General features: G+C 38.4%; 1 protein-coding gene across 14 annotated transcripts in view; it reads right to left on the bottom strand.

Annotated features, from left to right (window-relative positions):
• The window catches only part of CSMD1 (CUB and Sushi multiple domains 1), a 1,157,973-nt gene that overhangs the window by 636,014 nt on the left and 506,971 nt on the right, over positions 1-14,988 (bottom strand). The window lies entirely within an intron of this gene.

Raw genomic sequence — 14,988 nt, forward strand, 5'->3', positions numbered from 1 at the left:
TTAAACAGAGATACTGCTCTGTAGAGATGATCGTACTGCTCTGTTGAGACACTTGAAGTTAGAAATAAAGCTTCTATAAAACATCATGGCTATCTGTCTTAGCGTATGTACTGCATTAGGTAACAAAATCTGCATTTAAGCCCTTCAGTTTCTCTGTTGTGGAGTAGCTTGCAAATTCAAGGGAATCTCAAACACTTTGTTTTCCAGAACGTCATCAGTACATCCACTGGCAGAGGAGACCGGTTCGGATGTCAGGATAAAACGAGCCCAGCCGGAGACAGGGATCCACTTCGGTTCATCTGAAGTGGCAAGACATTAACCACAACCTTACCGAGAAGTGTGCGCAGCCTTGCTGATGCCGTGCCTCAGCATGTTGTCGACACTGCCTTGCTGTGTCACGATGTGGATGTGTTGGCTCCCCTGGGAAAGCACCAGGCAGGTGGTGCTGCCCCCACCCTTGCAGGGAATGTCCCTAACCCCCCAGCACATGCACTGCCACATCGCTTCCCATCCCGTGCTCCTTCACCTTGGACCAGAAGCTGAGCAGAGCCAGAGCAAGCCCTTCTCAGTCAAGTCAAATAGCTCTGTATGCCAAAAAAAGTTTCAGTAAATTTGCAGTTTATCCCCACTTTTGCCCTCCTTCCCCTGCACCTCTCCAACATGCAGGAAAATAAGCTCAGTCGCTTCATTTGCATCACTGCATAGGAACACTTTCAATGTAATTATTGAATTACAGAGGAGACACTGAAGCTGTACCTTTACTCTCAATTGCACTTTTCAGACACTGATTGGTCTAAATACCAGCCTTGATGTTTATTGACTACTATATCCCAATCACTGATACTTTAGTAAAATGGTTCGCTGGCACACGGCAGGTTGTTTTTGTTGGTGTTTTTGTTTTTTGGTTTTTGTTTTTGTTTTCAGTTTTCTAGAATAAATTATTTTATTTCAGGGTTGGAGAGAATATAAAATTTTGCCATATAACTTCATGGAAAGGAATATAGATAGTAACCAAACAATTTCTCTAATATATTTTGTCTCTTTTAAGAATGTAGCTTTCTAGTTCATTACAACTTGTTTTGCTAAAGGTCCACTCAATTTAACAATATTTGCTTTTTTTACACAGAGATTATACAAAAGAATACGGGAAAGAATATAGACAAGAGTGACAACTAAATTAAGTTCATTAAGTACATGGTGCTGCACCTGGGTTGGGGCAATCCCAGACATGAGGACAGACTGGGAGAAGAACTCATTGAGAGCAGCCCTGCAGAGAAGGACTTGGAGATTCTGGTGGACAAAAATCTCGACATGTGCCAGCGGTGCATGCTTGCAGCCTAGAAGGCCAACTGCATCCCGGGCTGCATTAACATCTCTCTACAGTTACCTTAAAGGAGGCTGTAGCAAGGTGGGGGTTGGTCTATTCTCCCACATGCCTGGTGACAGGACGAGGGGGAATGGGATAAAGTTGTGCCAGGGGAGGTTTAGGTCGGATGTTAGGAAGAACTTCTTTCCTGAAAGGGTTGTTAGGCATTGGAATGGGCTGCCCAGGGAAGTGGTTGAGTCACCATCCCTGGAGGTCTTTAAAAGACGTTTAGATGTAGAGCTCAGTGATACGGTTTAGTGGAGGACTTGTTGGTGTTAGGTCAGAGGTTGGACTCAGTGATCTTGGAGGTCTCTTCCAACCTAGATGATTCTGTGATTCTGTGAACAGAGAAGTGGCCAGCAGGTCGAGGGAGGTGATTGTCCCCCTCTGCCCTGCCCTTGTGAGGCCCCACTTGGAGTGCTGTGTACAGGTCTGGGGCCCCCAGCATAAGAAAGATGTAGAGCTGTTAGAGCAGGTCCAGAAGAGGGCCATGAAGATAATCAGAGGGCTGGAGCACCTCTCCACAGGCTGACAGAGCTGGGGATGTTCAGCCTAAAGAAGAGAAGGCTCCAGGGTGATCTTATTGCAGCTTTTCAATACTTAAAGGCGGGCTTATAAAAAGATGGAGAGCAACTTTTATCTCAGTCAGATTACAGGACAAGGGGGAATGGTTTTAAACTATAAGAAGGGATTAGAGGGTATTAGATTAGAGGTTGGGAAGAAATTCTTCACTCAGAGAGTGGTGAGGCACTAGAACAGGTTGCCCAGAGAGGCTGTGGATGCCCCATCCCTGGAGGTGTTCAAGGCCAGGTTGGATGAGGCCCTGGGCAACCTGATCTGGTGGGTGGCATCCCGGTCCATGGCAGTAGAACTAGATGATCTTTAAGGTCCCTTCCAACCCGAGCCATTCTGTGATTTTATGATTCTGATTAATATAAGATGTATGCCACTGTATTCCTTTAATTATTTTAGGATCAAAAATAGAAATCGTAATTCCTACTGAAAATGTTTTTGTTTCACTTGAATTTACTCTTTGGCAGTTCACAGAGATTACTAAAATTACATGATGCCTGGTACCAGATAACTCCTTTAAGAAGGCCTAAGTGAAATGGTCTCAAAAAGCAATACTCTCGTAGACCAAAATAAAAAGAGGATTTATTAAAAATTCATCCTACTGGAGACAAAAATCATATCCTATGCAGACATAAAAAAAAGAGTTGGCTCTTCCTGCATGCCCCTACAAAAATGACCTGTATTCCTTCCTGCACCAAGAATCATGACACAGTCTGTTTCGTCTCACGTTTAATAGCTGCATTCCCTGTCCTGCTCTTCTATTTTGCCTCATGCTCCCATATTTTCTCATACTCCATTATCAGCCCTGGGGGCTGAATTTCTTTCACTTTCTCTTTTCACTTACCCTTATAGTTGTCTCTTCCCTTTTTGTTGCTTTCCGTTTTCTGCATTCCCTTCAGTCTCACCTTCCCCTCTTAACAGACAATATGTGAACTTTGCTGTAAGCAAGAACAGCTGCATGACATATTTTTTTGTGCTGCTAGCAGCTGAGAGAGTATTGCTTCAATGAGCCCTCATGTGAACCAGATTAAAAGCCTCTGACCTCGTAGTCCAGAACAAACGAGAACAAACATCACACTCCACACCTTAGTTTTTCCATGGTATAAAGCACACACATAGCAGGACATACAGAGAATACATACAGGCAGAGTTTGGTTTCATGGAGCTCAGTCAGAGCTTCTCATCTTCTTTCAGTGAAAGCAGTATTTTGTCAGTCTTCTGTTTCCGAGCATGCACTCCCTGCTCACCCAATTCCCAGTGGGCATGTCTAGCAATATTGGATTTTGCAAAAATCTAACAGGCCCGGAAGTACCCGTGCCACATTATTCATTTGCAAATCAGAGCATTAAACTTTTCTCAGCTGATACATCAAAGGATTTACAGAGCAGAGAACAACATAACTCCAGTTGCAAGCATTCCCCTAAGGACTGAAACACCATGTGTTAGCAGATACTAGATATTTAAACAAATGTAAAAAAGGATAATGGTGCATAAAATCATAATAACTCAAGATAAGCACCAAATTAACACAACTCTCTTATAAATTAGCTATCGTTATAAAACCACTCCGTTTACTAACAGCTCAGAGTCTATTTCCCACTTCTGATGCCAAACAATGGCTTTATGTTCCCAGGAGCACGCTAGCTCTATTGGCTCTGTTCAGTGGGACACTGTGGCACTGCTGGTCCTTTGGGGTTATGACATTCATGTTCGCTCACAAAGCAGAAGCCTAGGCAAGAGAACTATTTCCAGCAGGTAAATATTGCTGTGTGTATATATACATATATATATATGTATATATGCAGTTCCAGTTGCCTTTTCCCTACAGCGTTAATCATTCCTGTTAATTGCTGAATTTGCAAGGAAAGCTGACACAAAAGAAAAGCTAAATTTAGCAATATTTTCAGACAGCTAGATAACCATTTTTTCTAAGGTAGAAAATTACTTTCTTCTGATGATTTTGCTAATAGTGCTGTAGTTAATTTCAAATGAGGAGTGTGGTTGATTTTGATCCCACTTCCTTAAACTTAATTGGATGGCTGAGGCTAAAAATATTCCCAGTGGTCAGCCATGCCACAGTATTAGATTTCATTAAAAATGCCAATCACTGGGTTCATGCAGAAGAGCATAAAGAGCAATGGGACTTAAGCAAAGTCCTATTACTAATGCTAAATTATCACACCAGAATAGTAATATTCCATGAATTGCTTGAAATAAAGTTGCTTGAAATAATAATGCATTTCTTAATATGAACTCTTATTAATATGATTAGGAGGTGTTGAAATTCAAAGTAATGCCCAGAGTGAATTCATGATCACATCCTGTATTAAGCCACAGTGAAAATTTAATGTTTATAAACTAATTAGACATCCTGGTAAAGAATAGTGCTTTCTTAATATATTCCATACATACAAGCACGCACAAATAAAATGAAAATTGTTATTACAGGTTTCTTATTTGATTTTAAAAATAGCTTGGAAAACATACCAAATACTAAACATTAATTGATAACCTCAGAGAAAGAAGTTATTAAAGCAGATTATAACTTTAAAATGTACAACACTTGTGACTGGCATTGTAGTATGAATCGCAGTATGCAATGCCAACTTTTGGAAACTGTATGTTCAGTAGAAATAATGAATGTCTTCATGACTGTGTTTAAACAGGTAGTCACACACTAGGGCCGTATTAGTGCTTTTTATCAAAGCTTTGTGAAAATACATGCATACAAAGGCTATTTCAAATGTGTATACTTTTAACAGAGAAATACATGTAAAAGCAGGTAAATATCCTAACAAAGTTATAGGTTAAAGTGGCTGATTCACTAGAGGGTAATGCTGCCATCCAGCGGGACCTTGACAGGCTGGAGACAGGACCTGTCCTGAGCTGACAGGAGCCTCACGAAGTTCAACAACAAGCGCAAAGTCCTGCACCTGGGGAGGAACAACCCTAGGCACCAGGACATGCTGGGGGCACTCAGGTGGAAAGCAGCTTTGCAGAGAGGGACCTAGGAGTCCTGGTAGACATGTTCCAAGTTGAACATGAGCCAGCAGCGTGCCCTTGCTGCTAAGAAGGGTAACAGTATTCTTTGCTGCATTAGGCAAGCATCACCAGCAATTCAAGAGAGGCAATCCTTCCCCTCTTCTGTGTTTGTGAGGCTGTGCCTGGAGTAGTGCGTCCAGTTTGGGGTTCCCTGGTACAATAGAGACATGGACGTACTGGAAAGAGTCCAACCATGCCTGGACATGGTCCTGGGCACCTTGCTCTGGGTGGCCCTGCTTGAGCAGGGGGTTGGACCAGATGGCCTCCAGTCATGGAAGCTGGTCAAGGTCCCTTCCAACCTCAACCATTCTATGATTCTCTGATAAACGTTCCAGGCATTAGTTTCCTTTATTAGCATACTGGTAATACTTATATACCGAAAGTATTAGCTGCTGTACTACTAAAAACAGCAATGTATCTTCTTAGGGAACTTGATAATGTATTTCAAGCTTTTCCTTCACCCTCCCTTCCTAGTATAGTGAAGATCCATTAATTTCACCTCTTCTCTGGAGCTTAGAGTTGATGCAGGAGGTCAGTATTTAGGTTCTCTGGGTAAGCTGGGTGGCCTAGGGACCAGGAGCATAATTAGACCCTAGGACAAGTCATCAGGCTTGTACTGCAGCTGGATCATGCTTTTGTGATTAGCTACCTAAATCTTCCTATTTTTTGATGTGATCCTAAATTCTTTTTATGAGGAAGAACTCTGTCTTAAATAATATCATGCAATACTCCAGTGAATTGTTTTAGGCTGAGTAAAGAAGGCTTTACCAAAACAAACGTCTTGAATGTGTAAATTTCATTGGCGACATATTTAAAATACAATCTACATAAGAAGGCCATGCTTTGGAGAGAAAATAACTCAGATTTCTGTTGTCTCCATAGAAGAAATAAGAAGAAACGTTGACAAAGTACATAATCTTTTATATTCTTGCTATTTAAGCAACTTACATTCTGTTAAAGTACAAAGTTTTATTAATATAACAAAAATATTTAGGATTGGTTGAATGGTATCTTACTTAATGAAGCACTGAATGGAAATTTGTATTCAACACATTAACTGGCCAATTACCAGTATCTACTCAGAAAACAGTGATTCGGATTGCTAAAAAAATGAATATAAAAAGATGCGTTCTTCTCCTATACACTTTAAGACACTTCATTCCATTCTTTTCTCTGATATTTAATAACTGCCTGACTTCAGTACATACAAAGTGAAAGACTATTGCTACGTCTGTGCTCCTTGATCACAGACCAACTTTACCATACAGGCAGTTGCCCTAGGATAAATAATTATTTAATGCTGTGGGCTAGAAGGCTGAACTAATTTTGGTTTGCCACTACAATGCTGTATTTTGGATTTGTGACCAGAACAGTGCTGATTACACAACGATTCAATTAGTGCTAAGTAGTGCTTGCACAGCAGCAAGGCCTCCACTGTTTCTTATGTTGTCCTGCCAACAAGTAGTCTGGCGTGGGCAAGAAGCTGGGAGGAAACACAGCAGGACAGCTGACCCCAAATGACCAAAGGGGTATTCCATACCACGACGTGATGCTTAACAATAAAAGCTGGGAGAAAATAAGGAGGAGGAGGGGATATTCAGAGTGATGGTGTTTCTCTTCTCAAGTAACTGTTATATGTTATGAGCCCTGCTTTCCAGAAAAGCGACTGATCATCTGTCTGCCAATAGGAAATAGTGAATGAATTCATGTTTTTGCCTTGCTTGCAAAAGCAGCTTTGCTTTATCTATTAAACTCTTTATCTCAACCCATGAGTTTTCTCACTTTTGCCCTTTCGATTCTCTTCTCCCCATAAAGTTGGGGCAGACTTGGAGTGAGCGAGCAGCTGTGGGGTATTCAGCTGCCTGCCAGGACTAAACCACAACAGTCAATGCAATACTTCTATTGCTCACAACCTTCACTTATATCTTTATTTTTAAATACAATTTATGACATCTCTTTAGAGATATGAAGATCGTTTAAAATATTTTTCCCCTTCAAATAAATTAAATGGTCCTAGAAACCCTTTTTAGGATTTTTTTAGGTTACAAATCTAACACACATCTCTAAGACTATTCTGTTGAATGTGTGATGGAAAGTTTGATGAGAGCTTGATTGTTCCTAATTGAAAAGAAGTTGAGTTGATCGTTCTTTGTTCTTGTAGCAGTAACATTTTTTTCTACTTTTATGCTTTCCACTACAGTACTAAAATGCACAGTTCTGAACAACATACACAAGACTTTGATATTTGTATTTTTACCAAATGTAAGCAAAGTAAACATGTCAAGAAGTCTTCTCATACCTGTAAGCCCGCAGAACCATAAAATGTACTGTTTATCTCTAAGAATTTATAGTGGTCAACACTGGATGTCTTTTTTTTTCTAGTTCAGTGAAAAAAACAGTTCATGGGCAGATTGTCCCCAAGTCCCTCCACTTCAAGGTGATTCTTGCTACTGTGAAACACATAATTGAAAACCACAGGAAAGATGATCACTGCAGAAATTGTTAAAGTAAAACTGTACTCTGCACACCTTTCCTCTGCTAAAACACACCATGCTGAGAAGCACCTGCTAGCTGAAACTCACGAAGATCCCTGAAGCACTTTACAAATGAGCACGTCCCAGTTGGAGGCAGTGGAATATGAGTCAAGAATCACATACGCGACAAAGCCGTAAGCTACAGACCCTGATCTCAGTTGCATTTTGGAGCATCCTTCAACCACAGATCAACCTGAACACTTTCAAAACTGTAATAAGCAATGAAACATACTGCGAGGGATCACAGCACAAGGTTGTTGTCTTACTTGCATGCCTTTGATCTGTTTCCAGCCTACAGTTGAAATCATGCCCTTGAATATGCACTGGAACCAGTGGAAACAACTAATTGTGTAAAATTAGGGATCTCTTGTTACTCACTTTGCTGATGCAGCTTCCAGGAAGTTTTAGGAAGTCTCTAAGCTTAATTTGTGGGGTTGTCAGAACCCCTGCACACAAAGAAATATTATCTCTGACTTCATCTGACTTTCTGTTTCTACTCCTCAATGAACCTCTGATATAAGTATAATCTCAATGTCCTTCTTCTTTAAAATGTGTTCAAAAAGTTGAGTGGGGAAATTGCTATTTGTCACTTTATGATAAGAGAGAAGAACATGATAAATATATGATAAAAAACAACCTTTAAACTAAGCGTGGCTTATACAGTAATGATTGACAATGTTATGTATGTGTTCTATACACCACATCATGTGCTTTTAATATTAGGTGAGGCAGTATCAACTGTTTCTCCATATCACATATTTATCACATCAGGGTTTCTTTGTTGTGAACTTGTTCTGGGAATTTTAGACTCCCTTTTAGTACACAGGAAGTTTCATGAAAAAAGTGTATTTTTTATACAGATTAGGACTTGATTAGATATTGGGGGGAAAAAAAAAAAAAGCATTTTTGTCATTTTTTAAATATTTTGAGTATGGACTGCAGACTGCCTCTGGTTGCTGTGTAATAGTCTGTTAGTGTGAAAGTAATGACCACAGTCTGTTTCTTAAAGGTAGTCTGCACTGGAAAGTGCACTTATGTGAATTGCAATTTACTAGCAATTGTATCCTAATTCCTCCTGCAAATACTGCTAGTAAGGCATCAGCATCCCTGAAAGGTACATTAATAAAGCAAGAGAATTATAGGCACCCTCAAAGACTGATTGAGAGCAAGTGGATTAGCCAGCACTCAGAATCTGAAGGTAGGAGCTCTGAACCGCTTTCTGCCTCTCTCCACAGACACAGGACGAGCTAAACCTCTTCATTTCAGAGCCATGTGAGTTTGGTGAATAAACTTGGTAGCATCTCGTCAGGGTGTTTAAAAGGCTCTGGGCAAAGTTTCCTTCTCTTCCTAAGTCTGAAAGAATACTATCCCGCATTTACTGTATACTAACAGCATCCTCAAACACATCCATTATGATGTACATTCATACAGTGCCTTGAACTAATATCCCCATGAAAACAAGCCCTTCCTTAGTAAATTCTTATCTACACAGTTAAAAGCCACTATTTTTGATCACAAATAAGACTGAATTATTCTCCCATTTATTAAAGGACTGAAGAAAATTATTGAGACAGTAAACAGCTAAGAACACTATGGATATTCCCCTGGCCAAATTACATTACCATCACTCCAGAGATGTCACTCAAGCACCACTCATAGACATCCTAGTAATTTATGAACCATTTTTATTGTAAAAATGTTATTCTAAATGAAAATAGTCTGAAAAATACTGGTAAGAACTGATTCTTTTTATCAGAAACATTAAAGGTAAAAAGAAAGCAAACGTGTAAATTCACCTACACTGGAAGGTTAAATCAGAGTTTTGTTAGACTACAAGGCAGCATAGTTTTATCTTGAGTTGCTGATTTTTTTTTGTATTGATTGATTAGGCATTTTATGTTTTATTTCATAGTCAGATTAAAAATGTTCATACATTTGTATTAAAAGTATCTTTGATTTAATGCCTTGAATTCCTTCAGATTGTACGCACATAACCTGTGCATCACTAAGGAGTTATCAAGGCCTGTTGTGTGACATGGTCCATGTGGAAAGAACCTTATTTTCAGATTGAAGTCATTATTCTTTCAGACTCACTGTGGTACTTCACCTCACTGCGCTTGCTCTATATGCAGACCAACTCCTCATGTTAAACTGAAAGAAATTGATAGCAAGTGTTGCTGGATATTTCCCTACAGTTAATAAGGTTCTTAAATGTACTTTTTCATATCCACTTTTCATAAGATACTATCCCACATTAAGTTTCTAGCATTTGTTATATATATGCATTTCTTAAATTTAAAACTGTATCTTTGTTGTATCAAGAAATAAGTGTTATAAAGCCATATCTCCTGGAACTAGATTCAAGAAATTATTATATATAAACATGATTAGAAAGAAGTGACATATCTAGACATAGATATCTAGTGGAAAAATCCACTAATTGTGGCTTGGTTTTAGCCACAGTTATTTCTTAACATAACGGCATGGAACATGGCTCCTAGAATGAATTCTCTCAGTTCACGCTAACACAGAACACTTTGATATTAATTTAATAGGAAGTATGATATTTATCTTTACAGGAGTGTGAAGTCACCTATTTGCATTCAGAAAATAAATATGAGCGAGCATACATGCAATTAAGGCATTCACAATCTCTTATCAATATATATCGACTTGGACAAGCTCTCTCTGGCTGAGTAATTTAGTTTTGATACCCATTTAATATTTTGGCCACTGCTGAGACTCCAACAAGAGTGTTAATTAGTGCCAATTGTGAAGCTGGTTTCTGTGATACAGCCATCTGTCTTACAGAGACTGAATCATTTAATTATTTTAAGGTGTAATTATAGATGTCTCAAATCATGTAAGGCCAACCATTCATTACTGAAAAAAAACCACAATGTTGCAGTCAGATTCTAAAGAGTTGTGGTTTTTTTTCCTAGATAATATGGTTTAAATGAGACACACTTCTAGCAAAGTAGAGCCATTACACTAACAACCTTACAGTAAAAGTCAGAGATGATCAAAACCAAATCCATCTAAGAGCACCCATAAAGTGCTAATTTGTGGGGAAAAAGAAAAAAAAAACAAACTCAGAGTACTTTTTTGTTTATAATTTTAACATTTCTAAGAACACTGAAACTTAGTTTTGTTATATGGATTTTATGTGCAATTATTTTGAGTGTTTACACTATTTGTATGTAGTAGTAGTACAGTATGTAATTATAACATGTTAATGATGTGCCATGATAATATAAGTGAACCATTTATGAAAATAATAAATAAAACTGTAAATGCATAACTCAGTCCTGGTCCTGTATATGTAGTATAAAATGCATTTATTTATCTTTACTTGGTTTTCATCTTTTACTCTCAGCCCTCCCTTCACACCCGTGGGTTCTGCTGCAGTGGAGTCAAACCTCCTCCTGCACCCCACGCTGGCTCGGTCCCTCCAGGCAGAGAGGAAGTTATACCCAAAACATGTTTCACAACTTTTACGCGGGTAACTTTCACACCATAAATACCAACGTTTGGACTTTTTATTGTACATTAGTGAAAAACATGGTAGAATTTAATAATATACTCCTAAGGTTTCTGTTTTGTTTTTAAATGAAATAGCCAATGTCACTACTTAGTGAACATGTACTATACTTCGCTGCATGAAAAGACATTTTAGAGATGTGATGGACAACTATTGCAGGATTCTCCAAGCATTAACTTATGATTTGCAGCTAAAGCAATTAGGGAACCATTACATTACTTGGAAATACTAGAAATTAAAGGGAAAAAAAATAATAAAAAGTATAGCTAATTCTACAGAGGAATGACAGAAAATGTGATTTACCAAATTCTCTCTTCTCTTTTATCTGGAGATAGGTGGCACCAAAGGGAGTCCCCTTAACCTTTTAAAAATCAATTGAAAAGTAACTTGTATAACAGAAAGAGCTTTTACCTCTTGTTAAAGTAATAAAAAACATCTGTGGCTGAGTTTTAGGAAACCCAACGCCAATTAGAGATGATGCTACGGGACACTCGATAAAGCAATAAAAATTCCCTTAAAATAAAAAACAGAGTTTAGAATTTTAAACAATGAATAATTTTGTACAGCCAACATAATAATGAGCCTATTTCTATGTAAATCAATTCATAATTATTAATATCTTTTCACTCCTGAGTACAATTTTGCAGAAAACATTTTTTCGAAAACATTGCAGATAGTAAAAAAGGAGTTATTAATAAGCAGCTCTCTTAACCTCTTTTGTTAAATTAGATAAATCAGGGGAAATTAAAATCTGTAATGAAATATGAAATTGAAGAGAAAAAAAAAAAAAAACACTGACAAAGAAATCCAGCAGTTTTGATACTGAATTAAAAGGACTCAGGCTAAGCACACACCTCTCTAATTGCTTTTTCTCCAAGGTCAGAAAACTGACCGTATAGACTTGACCCTTCTAGTATAATGCATCTGTAAGGTTCCTATGATAATTTTGTGACAACTAGTATTTAAGCATTTTAGTGCTTTGCTCTTTTCTAATCATTGAGTAATGCCCTGGCCTGTAAAGCTTATTCTCTGGACTTCATGCATGAGTTATCCTACTGGAGGCAATGGGATATTTTATAATGTAAAAAATTAAACCCCATGTCTCCATATAAATTTATGCTTTCTTATTTGCATAGCACAAGTCTCTCCACTTATCCTGAAGCATACACAGGGTTTTATAGCTGACTACATCTCGCAGCTGCCTGCAATGTTTCACATTTTCTAGAAGATGAATATATAATATATATTCAACAATTTTTTACTTGACTTCATTGATTAGCATCTGTATACCTTGTCCTATATAGCTCCTACTCCCATAGACTAAGCAAATACTTCCTGTGGGGTGTTTTCCCTATTTCATGGAAATAAAGGATGGATAAATCTGACGAAAGGCTGTTGTGCACAATGCAAATTAATCTAAACTCCCTTAAAGACAGTTGGTAGAAAGAGACACTTCTACATTATAATTCCTCTCAAATTGACGCAAACAGATTGGATTAATTGTAACATTTTCTATTGATAGAATATAAAGGGATTCTAGGATCATGTCTGCTGTGCAAATGTCTAAGGTTACATGAGGTTAATTCTAACTGTGGGACTGGCAGGTCAATAAAAAAAGTTCTTGCTATCTGGTGTTTAAAACTAGAACCAGAAACATGGATCTCGGAAGGTTTGCTCGATCTGAGTGGGAACTAATAGTTCATGGAGCAATCTAAGGCAGCACACCCAACTGGCTGGAATTAGTAATATGGAAATGCTAAGCACAAAGTCAAATATTTCCCTTTTCTCCAAATATTGTGTTCAGGGAATCAAGTTGTTGTGTCCTCTCATAATCAAAATTTCTAGGCCTGAGAAACCTCCTGAGGTCACCCGTGACTTTTCTGTGAAGATCTGTGCATGCTCCAGGATGGCAAATGGAGAAGATAGTGGAACCACTCTCTAAGGTTCCATATCTTTATACATAATCTGGGTTATTGATCTCCAAAAATACCAGACTACAGAACTCTGTCAGCCATCAAATGTCCTGCAAAGTACCATGAATCCTTGTTTCATTTTTTAAATTGAAAAAATCACGAGGACTATATGGTTTTATAGATCATGAAGGATTCTGCACAGACCATGAACTGAACCAAACTATGGTTCCATGATTTGCACGGTATTAAAAACACAGACTGACTATAGCAGCTCAGTTTGCTCTTCACTGCACAGAACCCCAAACTTCTCATGAGAAGGCCTAGCCACCAGGCTTTGGAGTATTCTGGGGCTGAGGGTATTTGTTGCTCCTCTGTTTGAAACTATATAACCACACTGGCAAGGACTCTAAATAAACAGATATCAGAAGAGGTGAAAAGTGAACCTTGAGCTTTATGGTTAGGGCACACAAGCTGGGAAAGCCACATTCCAGTCCATGTTACTACTGTTTTTGTATCAAGTGTATACATACTTCCCGTCCCCCATTGACTACACTAAGCACGCAACGCACAATCATATTCTGTTCCTGTATCTTTTGTTCTATACCAGTTAACCTTGAATAGCTTTACACACTTCTATAAATCTTCAAAAAGGGGTATAGAGAGGAAGAGGCAATAAGAGATATCTGAGGTAGTTCTGAACAAGCTGACTCACATATCGGAATTCAGCACTACAGCACAACGGAGCTAATAAACCCTGGCCTGCTTGTGGCAGCAGGCTCAGAAATTAGTCTATATTATTACACAGACCACTGCAAGAATGAAAAAAAGTACCCAGTTTCTAAGCAGTTTCTGGGGCTTTTACGTAAGCATTGTGGAATATCATACATATACAGTAAATCTACTAGAAGAAAGATGCAAATATTCTGTTTCAAAATAACTTTGATAGGATGGTCATAAGCCTGGATTTCAGGAAATGCTGGTTGTAATGTGCTGGCATAAAAGTATTCTACAGATCTGAAGCAGAATATTACATTCATTTTTACGTATTCCAGAAATAGACTAGAAGTTAATTATGTATTTCCCAGCAGCAAAGCTAGGAGGTCTGAATTTTTATAGATTCCTTCTAGTGATGGTCTCTCTGCTCCTTTTTCACATGAAGAAATAGGTGTTAAGACCTCTATTTCACCAGATTTAATAATATTTGACACATGCAGTATATCACAGCTTCATCAGGTAGTTTCTATTTCTAATGTTCAATAAAGCAAGGAAATATATATATATATTTTAATGAATAGTTTTATTTAAGAGAATGAAAGAATGCTGACTCCAAGAAGTTTCACATGGAGGCAAGGTGGAAATTTGCTTATTGGGTAATCACTTTTTGCTGAACTATTTGCTATACACTGTTGTTATGTAGAATTGTAACGCTTCAAATTTAAAACAATGTTCTTGTAATTAAAACTAAGTAAGCTTAAAAACACATAGAACACACCTTAATTAGCTTAATTAACACACACACACACAAAAAAAAAGGCCTCAGTATTTTGCTTACTAAGTCTTTTTCAATTAGAAGGGGAGCTATCCTATGGAAATAATTTATTAATACGTTTAATAGGAGCAAGTGCTGGATTCTGTACCTGGGATGGGGCAACCCTGGCTATACATACAGATGGGGGAATGAGAGACTGCAGAGTAGCCTTGTGGCAAGTGATGTGGGGATTCTGGTTGACAACGAGTTGAATATGAGTCAGCAGTGTGCCCTGGCAGCCAAACGATGCAACTGTACCCTGGGGTGCATCAGGCATGGCACTACTAGCCAGCTGAGGGAAGGGATTGTCTTGCTCTGCTCCGTGCTGGTGTGGCTACACCTTGAGCACTGTGCGCAGTTCTGGGTGCCACAATATAAAAAGGACATAAAACTGTTAGAGAGTGTCCAAAGGAGGGCTACAAAGATGGTGAAGGGTCTAGAGGGGAAGATGTACAGCTGAAGTCACTTGGTTTGTTCAGCCCAGAGCAGAG

This window comes from Anser anser (assembly GCF_964211835.1).
Source record: "Anser anser genome assembly, chromosome: 3".
NCBI classification, from domain to species: domain Eukaryota; kingdom Metazoa; phylum Chordata; class Aves; order Anseriformes; family Anatidae; genus Anser; species Anser anser.